Genomic DNA, 17,903 nt, shown 5'->3' on the forward strand with positions numbered 1-17,903 from the left:
CGAATGAAAGAGTTTAGCCTTGACAAGTCTAAGATTACCCTTCTTTTTGTTGAGCCTTTCTTTGGCACGCTGAATAAGCGACCTTGAAATTTTAGATGCTTGACTCTCGCAATAGCTCCTTTCTGAAGGAGTTCCTCCGCATAATCTGTCAATTCCTTTGATGGTACTTGGCGGAATGATTTGATTGGAGGGGGATCTTTGATCCAACTCCAACCCAATCCCTTGGACACTATGCTCTGTGCCCAATTGCTGAACCCCCACCTGTGACGGAAGAGGAACAGCCTCCCTCCTACCTGGGGAGCCTCATTGTTGATGGGCGGGTTGACCACCACGCCCTCCTCTGAACTGCTTACTCCTTGCCGCCCTTCCTGTGCCACGCTGGCGAAAGTGGCCTCTCGCCCTACCTCTCGATTGCCTATTAAAGGGAGGGTAAGCCTGACCTTCATACATAGGGTTGAAGGCCGGCGAGAGTGCGTAGGAGGTCGAGGGTTGTGACTGAGGAGACAGCAGGAGGATGGGCTGGGTCTGCTTGGATGTAGAAGGTTGTCCCTGTTGGGTAACCGGGACGGCCTGAACGAATTGCTGCTGTTGCTGGTGTTTCTGGTAAGGCTGGAACCTTTTACCAGACTTCTTTGGTTTCTTACCAGCAGTGGGGGCGGATTCTTGCTTCCTCTTAGATGAGATACCCCACCTAGCTCTAAGGCTCTGGTTGAGCCTAGCAGCCTCATGGTGTACCTCATTTACAGCGGACTCTGGGAAGAGATCCGCTCCCCACATGCTGGAAGCCAGGAGTCTATTAGGTTCGTGCCTAATAGTGCACTCCTGCAGAACGTGCTTTCGGCAATTCCTCCTAGCTTGGAAGAAGTCGAAAGCATCTGTCTGAACCGTCTGAAGCTGGGACTTGGCCAGAATCTTAAACAAAGGTTCCGTGCCATACGAAAGAGCAGCCATATCTGTGATAATCAGAGAATTGAGGGACCTGCCAAACCTAGTTCGAGCGTCGAAATCTGCCTGAATCAAGGAATCAGGCAGCCTTGGGAGCTTTTCGCCGAACTGGTCCATAGCACAGTCCGGTTTGAGCTTACCAAGCGTGAAAGTGGCAGGCAAGTTCTCCCACAATTCTCCGAAAGCTGGGAAGAGCGGAGAAGTAGACTCTGCTTCCCTCAGCTGTGGCATGGGCTCATCCTTGAGGACTGCCTGAAGAGTCGTTTCTACTATTTTTGTAGCGAACGGAAGAGAAGCCTCCTCCTCCGTCGCAAAAATAGTAAAAGGACTCTTGAAAGCCTGGAGCTTGGTGTTGGTACACTCCCAGTCCTCAAGGCAGTGAACCCATTCGCGTTGAGCGTGATCTCTACTATAGAGAACGTTCTCCCTGGAGATCTTGTCCTCCCTAGTGAGCGCCGCTACGGTCAGCCTAGCATAACCAATGAAAGGCTGCGTCAATCCCGGAGGATAAAACTCGAAGTCCTCAATCCTTCGAGTTCCACACTCCGGGACAGAGATCATACCATCTTTGAACGGAGCGTAAGCGGCTACTCTCCATGGGTTCTCCATGGAGAAAGCTGGTAGCGACTCATAAGGTGGAAGCTGGAGAATACCAGCACTTGCTACTGGGGAGATTGGAAGAGGAGCCTGAGCAAGCCCAGCTACTCGGTCCTCATTCTCTCTAACTCTGTTAGAGAGATCTTGGATGGACTGGCCCGACTGAGACAGAGTGCTCGACAGTTGTGCGAACATCTGCTCGAACTTTGTTCCTAGGGCGGAGACTTGTGAGCCAACCATCTCACCTACCTGTTGCATCACCACTGCTGAGAAAGCAGTGGGATCAAAGGTGCTAGGTCCCGCTACTCCAACCGGCGTTGCCGGAGTGGATGCGGTGGAGGCCGAGAAGGCATTGGCTCGGCGGGAGCGCGAGCCTTCTCCTTAGAAGACTTGCTTCTAGAGCTCTTTGAATATGAAGAGCTCGGCTTAGCCTTCACCGCGTCAGCATAGGAAGTCGAAGACTTCTTAGCTGAAGAAGACGACGACGACTTTTTAGAAGTCGTCTTAACAAGGGTCTTCGGTTCTCTCTGTCCCTTCACCTTTGGGGGTACAGAGAGAGCGGGAGAGCGGGTAGGGATCTCAGATCCCAAAAAGCCTTGGAAAGAAGCAGTAGAAGAAGGGACAGGAGAAGATCCAGGAGCGCCCAAGGAAAGACCTTGGGCACCCGACACACCTACCTCAACCAACAAATCCTCAGTACCTACCGCCATAGGCTCAATATTAAGGTCCAAGGTTGCGACGTCCGGGACCGTCTCTTGCGTGGCCACTACCCCGAAAGACTGCTGCATCTCCTGCTGGATGGAGGCTATGAGAGGGGCTGCGGATATGGGGTCAACATACCCTGTTGACTTGCCACCGGGGAAGATCTGAACGGCCAGCTTCTTGTCCAATATGTAAGGCTGGCCTTTGGCGGCGTTCTTTTCCCGAAGCCGCCACCCACGCTTTCAGGGTTGCTAGGGCGACTTCCCTCACACCGGCAGCCTGAAAGAGAAGGCGAAATGAAGCTTCTAATGGCGGAGCGGGGTTAACAAGCTTATGACTAAGTGTTGTTAGTAAAACGATAAAAAAGTCTATAATCGACTTACCCCCTCCACCAGCTGACTGGCCAGGTCGTAACAGATGGCGCAGGCTTCCGGGTGCCAGACGATCATGTCGTTGTAAGGCGTGGCACACGGAGCGTGAGACCTGCACTCATCGTGGGCGCAGGGGTCGTATAACGTCGCATTGCACCCAAGGACCTGACAGTTGGTAGCCTGTAAGTGGAAAGATACATAAGTATCAGGAGAACACTTACAGCCTAACAGTTGCTCCGCTGGTGCCGGAGCGAGAAAGTTAGATTAAACCAGAGCCCCGCCATAATACGTGTGGTAGTAATATGGCTGGTTGTCCAAGGCTACGCCGGAGACAAGAGATAGAATCCAACCAGGTGTGGTGGTGAAAATGAAACCACGACGGACAACGGCGGAGATGGTATACATATAAATAAATATAATTATAGAAATCATCGTAAAACTAGGGTATATCCTTAAAAAAAACAAAATAATTATCAAACCTTTCCCCTCCCGTCTACTAGAAGAGTGCCCGGGTAAGAAGCAAGCTCCCTTCCGGTAGCGGGGGAGAAAGGTAAGGATATAGTAGGCAAGCAATAGACCACTAGTAGTGACCACCCCGCCCGCTGGTGGAGCCAGTAATCTATAACCAAAGGTGCCCTGGCTGCGGCGGAAGGCTCCGTACGTTACAGTGGGGGAAAGGTGGCTGAGCAACTGGGGAGGGGGGGAGGGTTCTCGGCGTAACACGGCGGGAGAGAGAGAGGGGGGGGGGTGGCCTACTCCTCCCCGTCCCAACAACTACCAGCTCGGTGACCCGGTACCCGATAAGTGGTCGCCCTATACCCCAGCTGGGGAGAACCCCTGGCCTCCTCAGAGAGGGAGGGAGGAAGGCTACTGAGGTTGTCATGGCAACCAAGGGGGTGGGTCCCCCAGACCCCTCCCTATACCTGGTAGGAGGGAAGGGGAAGGGTAAGGTGCGATGGAACACGTGACCGCAAGTGGCCTAAGCCGCGTAGCAGCACAACCGTGAAAGGGCCACGTGAACCAGACTGTACCAATACATGGGACATGCACCTAGGCTAGCCTAACACCCTAAATAGAACTAAAATTACATCGTAAAGATGGAAAAGACACTTTTAGTAGAAGAAAAAGAAGCCCAGGAGGGGGCAAACTGTTCCGAGGAACAGAAGCCTACTCGGAGCCAGCGATAGCCGATGAAGAGCAAGAGCCGGGATGCTGGGCTGGAACACAGAATAGCCCTAAATACCAAACTAAGAGAATGGTAAATGGGCTAACCTAGCTAAAAAGGCGATGTAAAAAACGATGAACGTGATATAGTAAGCCCATAAGTATAAGAAGTCCCAGTATGGAAGACCGGGAATTCTTAATGAGGCAGCATGGCGCCGCCACGAGTCGACCGGGAAACCGTATATGACCTATTAGAAGGAAAATACTGGTTCCTGGAAGACTAAAATACGGTAAAACACTACTTATGAGGCACTTAACTTAGCCGTTGCGATGGCAGCACGTTCCATAACGGATGATGAGGTAAAGCCAGAAAATAGTACACAAGCAAGAAAATGCGTACGACGCTTGGCGCTAATAATTAAGGATGTACGCTAGGGGCGCTGCTGTCCGTGGCGTCCCCTAGTAGTAGTAGTAGTAGCGGCCGCATCACCCGTTGGTATCAGCTCTCTCTTGTGGGGATTCTAATTGGAAGGTCTAATTGGTGAATGTCTCGTGGTAGTGTTCTCACTCGCCCCTATTCTCATACCGACACTTCTTTTAAAGAGTGAGCGAGTCAGTTTTACTGACAATTTCTTAATTTTGTTTTTCTCTGGTAATTTTAGATTAATTTTGCCTAGAAAGAATGATATTAAGGATCCTTTCATAGGCCGACACGAGCTGAGCCCAGAAAAGGGATTTTGACGAAGGAAAACTCTATTTCTGGGGGAAGACCTGTGTCGCCCGGTGAACCTGTCCCTCTTTTCCCTGATCCCCACCCTGTAGCCAGTCCAAGCCTGGGTGTGTATTCCAGGAATGAAGATGCTGGGCGTGGGTGGTAGTAGTAGCGAGCGGAAGGTATAAGTGGTAGTCCTTGTAACGGCTCTTCCCTTGTGAGGGACTTTGAAAGGAATCTTCTAATTGGCAGAAGTCCTGTAATAGTGGCCTTCACTCCCCCTAGTGCTTATACCAACGCCCTTGGGTGTTCGAGCTGAAGGTAGTAACTTCAGCATTCCATTTTAGCTTTTTCTCTGGTATATTTAGAATCTATTTATACTAAGAAATGAGTGCTACAGGACCATTTCACCGGCCGACACAGGCCTTCCCCCAGAAATAGATTTTTCCTTCGTCAAAATCCCTTTACTAAGCAAGTAGTAATAAAATGGTGTCATGACAAGAATTACTGTGATTGGTTATTACATCAGTGATTTGTGTAGTTTGCATTTGTGAAATTCTGAGGAATGTTGTGATATTTGGCGATAAAGATAAGATGTGACCGGCTGATGGTGGCAGCCATACTGAAATTAGTCACGCATTAATCTGCCCTGAATAGATCAGTAGTAAGATTGATTTGATCAATCATTGCCTAGCCTGAGAAGCCTAATGCTTTGCTAGTATTTCAGTAGGAATTTTAACCTTTTTTACTAATTTTCTTTATAGCTATTTCTGAGAAAATGGCTAGACTATAGAGATTTATTCCAAACAGGACGAAAGGTTGCTGTGGTAGGACACTCCCGTGTAAAACATCGAAGTCATTTTATGACAGGATGTCGTAGCAAGTGATGTAAGGCTGAGACAGCCTTTATACTATTATATTTTTGGAGTGTGACAATTTACTGGATCCTGTAATGGTAGCTAGGCTAATGGGATTTGCCCCAGACATAGTTATCCATGTACATCGGAGGAAATGATAATGATATAAATGATGATGCGCGAGATTTATTAAACAAGATCAAGAACAACATATTGGGGCTAGTAGTAAGTCTGGAAGATATTTATAACTGTAAGGTTACAATGATTAGTCTAGAAATTCATAACGCTCCTAGTAACATCCCTAGATCTAGATATCGGGCACGAAAGACTCTACTATGTCAATTGTTGAAAGGAAGCCAACAAATAACTTTCATTTTCAACCAATTTGTAGAAAAAAGACTTTGCTGGTGATAGAGTACATTTCAAATATGATAGTTATAAAGCACTAGCAAATCATTTATGTGAAGCAGCAGATGCATATTCTTTTAGTCGGGATTGGTAAGTCCCTGGTCATGCTCACGCCAACCCAAGAATTTAGGCTAAGTTAGGTTAGGTGAATGATGATTGATGCATTTCCAATTCATAATTTAATGGTTTTTTGGAAGTTTGTGATAATTTTTGAGAAACTTAAGTGAAGACTGGAGGGGATACAGTTAACCCCACATACTTGCGGACTCACATTTTTGTGGATTTCTCTCTGGAACATATACCCCAATTATTTGTGGAAAATTCGCCTATTCGCTGCACTTTTCTATGAGAAATATCCACAAATTCCTGTTTCTTTTTTGTCAATTTTATCATGAAATGCACTTTTTGTGATAAAAATATTTAAAAAACCAGGTATAAAAATTTTTAGTAGGTATCTGTTGAGTTGTAACTAACAACATAGGTAGTTTTAAGCATTTTTATTGGGGTTTCAACTACGTATTTGTGGGTTCAAGCTATTTATGGGGGGTTCTGGTACCCATCACCCACTAGGGACAATTTTAAATATTATATTTGCTAAAGTGGTATGTAATGTTGGATGACAGTTTATACCTTTTTTAGTACTGAAACTTATACTTTGGTGCTGGTAAATAATAGTTTAAGATGTCTGACAGAAGAATTGAAGAGAAAGGGGAGGGGTTTGAGTCTGTGATAACCAACTGATCAAAAAAGGTTGACCCCACTATTGGTGCAAGTGATATCTACAGTAGCACCTCGAGATACGAAAGGCTCTACTTACGAAAAACTCGAGATATGAAAGCCAATGCGAAAAATTTTACTGCTCTACATACGAAAAGTTTTCAAGATATGAAAGGTTGTTGCTGTAAAGTCCTGAGATTCGCCCGGACCACCGAGAACAATTTTAAAACTCCCGCGCCGCCAACTGAGTAAACTCGCCACCATCCTCCCGCTCTCCCATTGGTTCCTGATGCTAGTCACCCCATAAGGTCCTGCTCTCCTATTGGTCAGCATCTACCCCTTGTGCTTTAAGTATTCTATTGGTAAAAGGATGCTGTAAATTGAAAAACTTATTCATGCAATATATTTAATAAAAAAAAACATTAGGTAAAGATAGAATAAAGAATAGAAATGAATGGTTATTATACTGTTTGGTAGTTTCAGTAGTTGAAGAGAGATAATGAAAATTTATGGCTTACTGTGTAAAGTGATTGCTTGTCAATCGTTCGATACTCGTAAGTGCTGGATGTAAACATACGTTTGGAAGCTTTTTTTTTGTTTGTTTATTATAGTTAATGGTTACTTAATAATTATTTGAAATGAGTACATGCAATACATTTAATAAAAAAATTGTGAATTAGATATCATAAACTATAAAATAAATCAGACTGCCAACAAATATGTATTTTTTAGAATTCTTCTTCTGTTTTATTATTACGTTACGTATACGTATGTTTCATTATAGCTGTCAGTAACTCGGTATCTCCATTAGGTAAAGATAGAATAAAGAATAGAAATGAATGGTTATTATACAGTTTGGTAGTTTCATTAGTTGAAGAGAGATACTAATGACAATTTATGGCTTACTGTGTGCTAGGAAAAAGGATTGCTTGGCGCTCGTTCGATACTCGTAAGACGGGTAAGAGCTGAATGTAAACAATCGATTGGAAGGTTTGTTTTTTGTTTGTTTGTGTATTATAGTTAATGATTAATTAATAATTATTTGAAATGAGTACATACTGATTATTTATACATTTTATTGGCATATTCTAAGCTTTTAGCTTCTTAGGTTTAGATGTCAAAATCATAGACTAGGCTACAGTAGCAACCGCTAACATAGGTTAGGCTTATTGCTAAGGGACATATGCTAAAGTCCTAATATATGCAGTAAAAATGGGGTTGAACATTACATGCAGTTGAATATTACTGAAGTATGTACAGTATTTTGCCTTTTTGGAGTCACATTTCTTCCGTTGGATCGGCGTTGTAACCCTAGAACATGTGTTTTAGGCCTGGAAATATAATTTACAGGGGTGTTTTTGGAGGGCTTGGAACGGATTAGCCATTTTACATGTAAAATGTGTTCCAAGATACGAAAAACTCATAATACGAAGGCCGCCTCGGAACGGATTAATTTCGTATCTCGAGGTACCACTGTATAATATTCCTTCATTGAAAGACTCCTTGAAGGAGTATTTGCAGAAGTGTCCAGCAATTGGATCGTGAAATACTATTGGATTTAACGGATAGATACTGCAGAATAGCCTGACCAGTTTATGATTCAAGCAGAGCATAGCCTCAAGGTAGGCACTGAAATTCATAGACTAGTTGGGAGAGATTCAGCAAGGTTAAAAAAGGTCTATAGGACCAGAGCATGGATCCTATGATTTTTCAATAATTGTAGGAGTTCAGCCAATCCAAAATTAACTGGTGAACTGACCTGGGAAGAACTCAAAGAAGCAAAAAATAAAACTATTGTCCTCATGCAGAAGGAATTTTTCCAAGAGGAATATGAGAGTTTGATGAAGGGGGTAAGAAAACGCAAAATTAGCGCTCATACACTAGTTAAATCTTTACTTGGACAACGGGGTTAATACAGTGTAGGGGTAGACTAGAACACGTGCAGTTACCTGAAACAGCTAAATTTCCAATATTATTGCCGAAGAGTTGCTATGTTACTCGGGAAACTATTAAAGACCATCATGATGCTAATGCTCATATGGGTGTATGTGCAACTGTGGCAGGTGTCAGGCAGGAGTTCTGGATTCCACAGATTAGGCAGTTAACTAAAGATGTAATACACCATTGTGTTATTTGTAAGAGAATGCAAGGAAGGCTATATAGTCCCAATGTAATTCCTCCATTACCTGAGTTCAAGGTGCCTGATAACCAGAGGCATATATGTGGAGCTAGCTGATAACCGGTCCTATGACTTGTTCCTCATGAGCTTTAGAAAATTCTACAGCAGAAGAGGTTTCCCAGCACTCATGTTGAGTGACAATGCTACCAAGTTTGTATTGGCATCAGAATATCTTAAAACCATGCTGGAGAATCTCTGGGTAAAAGGCCATCTGTTGGAGATAGTGTAACTGAAAGTTCATTCAAGCATGAGCACCATGGTTTGGAGCGATATGGGAGAGGCTGATAGGACTTCTGAAGTCATGCCTAAAAAACATCGTAGGCCAGGCCTCACTCAGTTTTGAAAAACTTGAATTGGTTGAAAATTTTGACCCCTAACCAACTGATTCTTGGAACTTAAGTCCTTCCCAAGAGAAATAGTAAATTGGGGGGAGATTTTTGGTGACCCTACCTATGGACAGAGGTAGTCCAGCAAGAAAAGATTCCTGTATGTGTCCAGGTTGTGCGACAACCTATGGAAAAGACGGGAGAGGGAGTATGTGACAACCCTAAGAGAGACTCATCGAGTTGGAATGATGCATAGCTCTTGGCCCAGGATGGGGGAAGTAGTCCTCACTCATGATGAAGGGTCAAGGAGCAAGTGGAAGTTAGGCCAAGTGGGCGAGTTACATATGGGGCGAAACAAGATGCCACAAGTGGCTACTTTAAGAACGGCTCATAGCCAACTCATGAGAACTATAATTAAGTTATATTCCTTAGAACTGTGGCAGGAGATAGAAAATGTTGATCCTGCAAAAGAAGTTACTCAGCCAAGCACCCATCCAAGCAGAAGGACAGCTCAGATAGTTGCAGAAGCCAGGAGCCCATTGATAAAAAGAGGACTGTTATAAATACTGTAGATAAAGGATTTTGACGTAAGGAAAAATCTATTTCTGGGCGATTGGCTCGTGTCGCCAGCGAAATATCCTTTAATCTATTATTTCTAGGGTAAATGTACTAACACATACCAGAGAATAAATAAAATAAAGAAAAAGGTCAGTATAACTGACTCGCTCACCCTCTAGGAGGGTGTCGGTATGAACACTAGGCGAGTGAGACCACTACCACGAGCCAAATGCCAATAGAAATCTCCCACTACAAAACCCTCCAAGAGGGGAGCCGTCCCACAGAGTGAGCAGCTCGTACTACTACTACTCCATCCCATGCTGCCGACTGCTGCGCCTCTGGTGGCCATCCTGAAGTTAGCAGACAATCTTGAGCGAAGGGATGGGTAGGGTGGGATTTCGCTGGCGACACGAGCCAATCGCCCAGAAATAGATTTTTCCTTACGTCAAAATCCTTTTTCTGGGCTCAGCTCGTGTCGCTTGCGCGAAATCGTACCAGAGAAACAGCACAAGATTGTATATAAAGTAAACAAAGTAATAAAATAAAATAATTAACTTAAAATAGGTCTCAAATAAAAGATAAAATATAAATGAATGAATATAATTGCTAAAAAGATACATATACACAGTAAAATAAAATTAAACTATGCTTAAATTACCCTTAAAACTAATCATGTTGATAACATAAGGTAATTTACATATATACAGGTACAATGATTACATGTCATTAATGAAATCTGTGTAACAAAATGTATCAAAAGAATAATAGCAATTAATATAAAAATACATAAACACATTAAGCAACAATAAAAATATATCTCAGGAATGTATATGACTTAATATACAAAACCCGTAACCATTGTAATATGATGTATCCCCTAGCATAAAAATAAGGGGTTAACATCTATGAGATCAATGTTGCAATCATCTGTGAGTGTCCCTAACCAGACAAAAAGGGGCACTACACAATCATAAAGCAGCTAAGACACAAGGTGAATGCCAATGAACAAGGTAGGAATAGACGAACTGTTGGGTGAGGCAGGTAGAAAGGAGGACTGAATCTTCTACTACAATTTAGCTAGAGTCAGGGGAAACTATGTTACCCGCTGCTACTGCTGGGAATTTCAGAGCTTCCAAGGACTTAAGGTAGTGACGTTTGAACACTGTCGGCGATTTCCATCCGGTATACTTTTTCAAATCATCGAAGTTCATATGTTGGAAGTAATTAATTGAGGTGGCTACTGCTCTGACATCATGTGCTTTTGGGAAAGAGTCAGGATTGGCTTGTTTAATAAAGTACAGGATTTGTTGCCTGATGCCTTTAATGGATAAAGTTCCACCTTTTTCCCTCTTAAAGAGGGGCCCCGATGAGGATGAGGAGGTCCTGGATAGAAAGGCTCGTAAGGTTGAAACTGGACAAAGGGATACATCTTGTGGAAGGGGTAGTACCTTCCAAGGTTCCCACCTCATCAAAGGATCTTCATTCTTTGCCAAAAAACTACGTTCCGGAGAAAGTAGGACTTCCCCTGTGGGAAGGAATTGAATATGATCCGGATCTCTGGATAAAGCCGACAGTTCTGAAATTCTTGCTCCTGAAGCTAGGCTTAATAAAAATAGGGTTTTTCTTAGGAGCATGATAAACGAGCATGTGTCATTATCTGTTTCGGAAGCCAGTTTTAGAACATCGTTTAAGAACCATGAAACTGACGTAGGCCTCACAGAAGGCCTAAGTCTAGCACATGCCTTAGGAATAGACGAGAAGTAGGTATCCGTCAAGTCTATGTTAAATCCAAATTGAAATATCTTTTTCAAAGCTGACTTGTTTGTCGTAATCGTGCTAGCTGCTAAACCTTTTTCAAATAATGATCTGAAAAAGGATATAGCTGAATTAACTGTCATGATTCTGATATCTGACTCTCTCAGGAAGGTTGCTAACTTTTTGACAGCAGCATCATACTGCCTCAAAGTTGAATCCCTTTTATCGGATTCCAGGAAGAGAATATTCTGAGGGTCAATATTCGCATCTCTTTTTGCCGCAAACTTCATGAAATCCATAAAGTTAGGGTTTTGAGAATCCCTGAGGAAGCGAACACAGTCTTCGTTTGTACTGACTGGGAGAGCTTGGGACTGGGGATCCGAAGGGACGAAGGCCCAGTTCCAGAATCAGGGGGTACCAATTGCTCTTCGGCCAGTCTGGGGCTACTAGAGCCACTTGACCCTTGAATGTCCTGAGTTTGTTCAATACTTTCATAAGAAGATTCACTGGAGGGAAGACGTAAATCTTCTCCCAGTTGTTCCAGTCTAGAGCCAGGGCGTCCGTGGCGTAAGCCAGAGGGTCCAGGTTGGGGGCTACATAACACGGTAGTTTGTGGTTCGCTTGGGATGCGAAGAGATCCACCTGTAGCCCTGGGACTCTTTGAAGGATCCATTGGAACGAACTGTTGTCTAGTGACCATTCCGACTCTAGGGGTACTGATCGGGATAGGGCGTCTGCTATGACGTTTCTCACTCCAGCTATGTGGGTGGAGGAAAGATGCCAACTGAACTTGTCTGCCAGGGAGAAGATGGCTATCATGACGTGATTTAGATGACGTGACTTGGAGCCTCCTCTGTTTATACAATGTACTACCACTGCGCTGTCCAGGACTAGCTTTATGTGGGAGTACTTTGGTGGGTGTAACCTTTTCAGAGTCAAGAACACTGCCATTGCCTCCAGTACGTTTATATGGAACTGACGGAACTGGGGTGACCAAATCCCTTGAACCTTTTGGACCTGGGAATACCCTCCCCAGCCGCTTAAGGACGCGTCTGTGTGGATGGTGATCCCTGGTGGAGGGAACTGAAGGGGTACTGACACTGATAGATTCTTGACTTTTGCCCACGGCCGAAGCCGATTCTTTAGAATCAGAGGCACTGAGGATAGCTTGTCCCTGGACCTGACATTTGCTCGCGAGCGCCAGATCCTGGTTAGGTCTTTCAGTTTGGCTTTCATTAAGATGTTCGTTACTGATGCAAACTGGAGAGAGCCGAGGATCCTTTCCTGAGCTCTCCTTGATGCTAGTTTGTGACTTAGAAATTGCTTGACTGACTTCGCTATTTCTTTCCTTTTGGTAGATGGAATCGACAGAGTGTGTGAGGATAGATTCCATTGAATGCCTAGCCACTGAAAGTTTGACTCTGGAGTGAGTCTTGACTTGGACTTGTTTATCTTGAATCCTAGATATTCTAGGAACTGGATCACTTTCAGTGTGGCCTTGTTGCATTCGTCGACTGATGGGGCCCAGATCAACCAATCGTCGAGATACGCCACTACCATAATCCCTTGCGCTCTGAGCTGTTGCACTACTACTTCCGCTAGCTTCGTGAACACCCTGGGTGCCACGTTGAGTCCGAATGGAACTACCTTGAAGGAGAATGTCTGGTCTCCTATCTTGAATCCCAGATACGGACGGAAGTGTCTTGCAATAGGGATATGATAGTAGGCGTCTGTAAGATCGATAGAGGTGGTGACGGCCCCACGGGGAAGTAAGGTCCGCACCTGTGAGATCGTGAGCATCTTGAACTTGTCGCAGCGGATGGCTAAGTTTAAGCGGGACAAGTCTAAGATTACCCTTCTTTTGTGTGAGCCTTTCTTTGGCACGCTGAACAAGCGACCTTGAAATTTTAACCTCTTGACTCTCGCTATAGCTCCTTTCTGAAGGAGGTCCTCTGCGTACTCTGTCAATTCTTTGGAAGGAAGTTGACGGAAAGGTCTGGCTGGAGGTGGGTTCGTCAACCAGCTCCAACCCAGCCCTTTTGACACTATGCTCTGAGCCCACTGGCTGAAGTTCCACCGGTGGCGAAAGTGAAACAGCCTCCCTCCTACCTGAAGTTCTTCATTGGTTCTGGTAACCACCTCGGCCTCCTCTGAAGTGCTTTCCCCTATTGAAGGGGCCTCCCGATCCTCTCCCACGAAAGGACCGCTTACCTCTGCCTCCCCTGCCCGAGCGGTCATACTTCTGAGAAGCTTGACTCTCGAAGGCTTGATTGTAAGCTGGAGAGATGGCGTATGAGGTGGAGGGTTGAGGCTGAGGGGATATCACATAAATTGGCTGTGATTGACCTTTAGACGTGGAGGGTTGGGCTGTCTGCACTAACGGCACTGCTGGAACTTGTTGAGGAAAGCGTGGTTGCTTCTTTTGGTAAGGATGGAAACGTCTGGGTTTCCTCTGTCCCTTACCTTTAGGTGTCAGGTCTTGCCTCCTCCTAGCCGTAAGGCCCCAACGGTCTTTAAGGCTCTGGTTCAACCTCGTAGCCTCTGCCTGGACTTCCTTAACCATAGCCTCTGGGAAGAGATCTGCGCCCCAGATGTTAGAAGAGAGTAACCTATTCGGCTCATGACGAATGGTTGCCTCTAGCAGGACATGCTTCCTACAATTCGTTCTAGCAGTGGCAAACTCGAACATATCCGACTGCACCGTTTGAGTCAGGGCTTTGGTCATAAGCTTAAAAATTGGTTCTGAACCATAAGCCATGGTTGCTACCTCAGACATAGCCATCGAGTTGATTGATCTGGCTAGTCGTGATTTTGAGTCAAATTCAGCCTGAATAAGACTATCTGGGAGCCTGGGTAGCTTTTCACCAAACTGCTCCATAGCACAGTCCGGTTTGAGTTTGCCAGCTGAGAACGTATTCGGCAAGTCTTCCCACAATTCTCCAATTGAAGGGAGCAACGGAGATGTGGGATCTGCTTCTTTCAACTGAGGCATGGGTTCCCCCTTCTGGGCTGCTGATATGGTCGACCTTGCTATCTTGGTTAGGAACGGGAGCGGGGTACTCTCATCCATTGTGAAAATGGTAAAGGGATTTTTAAATGGTTGTATCTTGGTGTTAGAACAATCCATGTCCTCTAAACATCTGAGCCATTCTCTCTGAGCCTGGTCTCGAGAATAGAGGACTGTCTCCTTTGGTACCCTATCGTCCCGAACCATAGCCGAAGGCGTAAGCCTTGCGTAGCCTATGAAAGGAGGCTGTAGGCCTTCCGGGTAGAACTCGAAGTCCTCTATTCTTCGAGTTCCAAACTCCGGTATGGAGATGAGACCATCCTGGAAGGGGGCGTATGACGCTACTCTCCAAGGGTTGTTCATGGAGAAAGCAGGAAGTGAGTCATACGGAGGAAGCTGAGATCCACTAGTGTTGGAGAGTGAGGGAGAGGCTAGAGGGGCTTCTCTTAGCCCGGCTATAATAGAATCCTGAGAAGTGATCCTATCCGACAGGCGAGATATCATTTGTTCCATACTACTCTTAAGGGACCCCACTAGGTCGCCCACCTGTTGCAACAGGCCAGCATTGGAGTCCAAAGCCGGAGCTGCTGCGGAGGTGGAGGGGAGGCTCTGAATTGGAACCAAAGGTAGCGGAACTGGTGATTCTGCCGGGGTGCGAGATCTCTCCTTGGGTTTACTTTTCGAGGACTTAGAGCCGGAGCTAGACGCTTTAGACCTGTCTGGGCCGGGATTACGAGCCGGAGACTTATGTGAGGAAGAAGACGAGGACTTCTTCTTAGAAGACGATGACGTCTTAGTCAAGGTCATCACTTTAGACTTGATCTTAGGTCTAACCGAAGCCTCAGGAGGAGTATACAATTCATCACCCGTAAAGCCTTGGAAGGATGGAGAGGTTGCAGGGGTAGAAGAAACAGTCACACCCAAGGGTGACCCTTGGGTACCCACATTACTTACCTCGACCAACAGGTCGTCTATACCTACCATCGGTTCAACATTAATATCCAGGGTTGCGACATCCGTGGAGATATCCTGGTCTTGTTCGGTTAAGGAGGCCGCCAGCTGTTGTTGTATGAAGGCAATAGTTGGGTCCGCCTCTACTGGGTCGACGTACCCTGTCGCCTTGCCTCCGGGAAAGATTAATAGTGCTAATCGCTTCTCGAGTATGTAGGGCTGACCCTTGGCGGCGTTTTTGCCAAAACCTCCGACCCAGGCCCGCAGGGTAGCCAGTGCGGTATCCCTTACTGCCGGAGCCTGTAAGAGAGGGCGTATTTTAGATTTAAGAATCACTTAAAACTAAAACTTAGAGTATAACTTAAACTAGATGCCTTAAGTTAAAGTAAATGCTGAAAACTTAAGCACTAAAAAAGAAGCGGAGCAGCTACTGGAGATGGAATACTTAAGCCTTCCAAAAGCTGGCTCACCAGATCGTAACATATGGTACACGTCTCGTGGTACCAGACCTGGATGTCCCCGTGCGGAGTCGCGCATGGAGCATGGGACCGGCAAACTTCGTGTCCACAGGGGTCCTGAAGTGTAGCGGAACATCCCGGATGCTCACAGTTGGTGGCCTGTAAGTGGGAAGACACATGAGTATCTTAAAGGGGCATCACTTACAGACTAAAGGACAAAAGAACTCCGTTACATGCCGGAGCTCGGAAAAAATTTGGGCATAACCCCTCCCTGCATTGCCTGAATAGGCTATAATCCCGGAGAGATCCGGTAAAATAAGAAAGGGAGGGGGGGGAATGGTTTAAGATACTTAAGATAAACTTATAGATAACTTAAACCTAAACACAAGCGAACCGGACTAGGTCCAGTGTGAAGCGGAGTGTAGTAACTCAGCAATACGGTAAGGTTAGTAGAGACCTACTGTATGTTCCGGTCCACTCTACTGGGTGGACTAGCTCCTTCCGCTGGATACCAGGACTCCGATCAGGGAGGAGCTCTAGTAAGGAGGGAAGGGCGAGAGGACATACATGCTCGAGCTGGCCCGGAGCGACAAGGCAGTAACAGAGGGGGGGGAAGGCCAGGGCCCCCCACAACGTACCACCCGGCCGGACCGAGAAGCCGGAGAGGTCGAGACCAGTCTGGGTCTGTCCGACTCCCTAGCCCCTCCGCCTGAGGGGAGAGGGGGAGGCAGGCTCGGGTATGTGGAGCGAGCATGGGCAGACCGACCCACCCCCGCCCGACTCTATGGAAGAGCGGGAGGGGGGGGAAGGGTGACTGGCAGGCGTCTGGCTGTCCCGTGATCACAGAGTGACCACGAGGCGGTAAACTGAGATACGGTAACCAAACCTAGGCCAACCAACTGATCAGAGAGAAGCTATCGGGAAGCAACCTGAACTGAAAAGCGGTAGCATATAGGCCCACAGGGCTAAAACCAACTGATCAGAGAGAAGCTATGAGGAAGCAACCGAACTGATCAGCGGTAGAATAGGCTCTATGAGCCGGGACCTAGGCTAAGCCAGACGCCAACTAACCTAACAAAGACAAAATATATAATAAATAAAATAAAATGAAAGAAAGAAAGTAATATAGTAGGAGAAAAAATCCAGGAGTGTACGACTAACCCGAAGGCAAGTCTACCACTCAAAGCTAGTCAGGGGCCGATACTAAGAACCTGGACTAGGGTCTGGATAGAAAAAGCCTACATAAGGTGATATACATGCATGCATGACAACCTGAGTAGACCTTAATCTAAATAAAGCGGAAAATCAAAATAGAGCGTAAATAAATAAGGGATGTTCTAGGTATGGGAGACCAAGAACGAACCCATCACGCGGCAGGACCATGCTGCCATGCTTCCGACCCCGAGAACGTATTTATACCTAAAAAACGGCAAATACTGTCTCAGGGACGGAAAAAACCAACTAATCGTAAATACTGAGTACTTAACTTAGCTGCTGCAATAGCTGCACGCTCCATTATTGAAAATCCGAAGAAAGGGCACAAAAAACACAGAGAGAAAAATAACACGTGTGACTCGTGTGCGCTAACTGAAAAGGATGGCCACCAGAGGCGCAGCAGTCGGCAGCATGGGATGGAGTAGTAGTAGTACGAGCTGCTCACTCTGTGGGACGGCTCCCCTCTTGGAGGGTTTTGTAGTGGGAGATTTCTATTGGCATTTGGCTCGTGGTAGTGGTCTCACTCGCCTAGTGTTCATACCGACACCCTCCTAGAGGGTGAGCGAGTCAGTTATACTGACCTTTTTCTTTATTTTATTTATTCTCTGGTATGTGTTAGTACATTTACCCTAGAAATAATAGATTAAAGGATATTTCGCGCAAGCGACACGAGCTGAGCCCAGAAATGAGTTTTTCTTGCTGGGGAATATGACAAGAGAGAATTTGTACTTTACTGCAAGTTGTAATGTACCTTTGCATATATTTTTCTCATTTATGTAAGTGGAAATGCATATTGTATGAAAGGAAGGTATTATGTTTTGTTGTTTTGTTGTATTTGTATTTAGCTAGGAAAAGCGCTGTGTTTAGTTATTTCATGTAACTATTAGTTTGTAAGTACGAATACATGTAAATAATAGCTTTAACTGCCGACCATCGGTTGTTTTTGTTGGTCCGGTAGTTGGCCGAATATGTTTGGTGGTT

General features: G+C 45.6%; 1 protein-coding gene across 3 annotated transcripts in view; it reads right to left on the bottom strand.

Annotated features, from left to right (window-relative positions):
* LOC135217351 (WASH complex subunit 4-like) overlaps positions 1-17,903 on the bottom strand; it is a 953,363-nt gene that overhangs the window by 416,272 nt on the left and 519,188 nt on the right. The window lies entirely within an intron of this gene.

The sequence above is a fragment of the Macrobrachium nipponense genome, chromosome 19 (genome assembly GCF_015104395.2).
Source record: "Macrobrachium nipponense isolate FS-2020 chromosome 19, ASM1510439v2, whole genome shotgun sequence".
Classification (NCBI taxonomy): Eukaryota; Metazoa; Arthropoda; class Malacostraca; order Decapoda; family Palaemonidae; genus Macrobrachium; species Macrobrachium nipponense.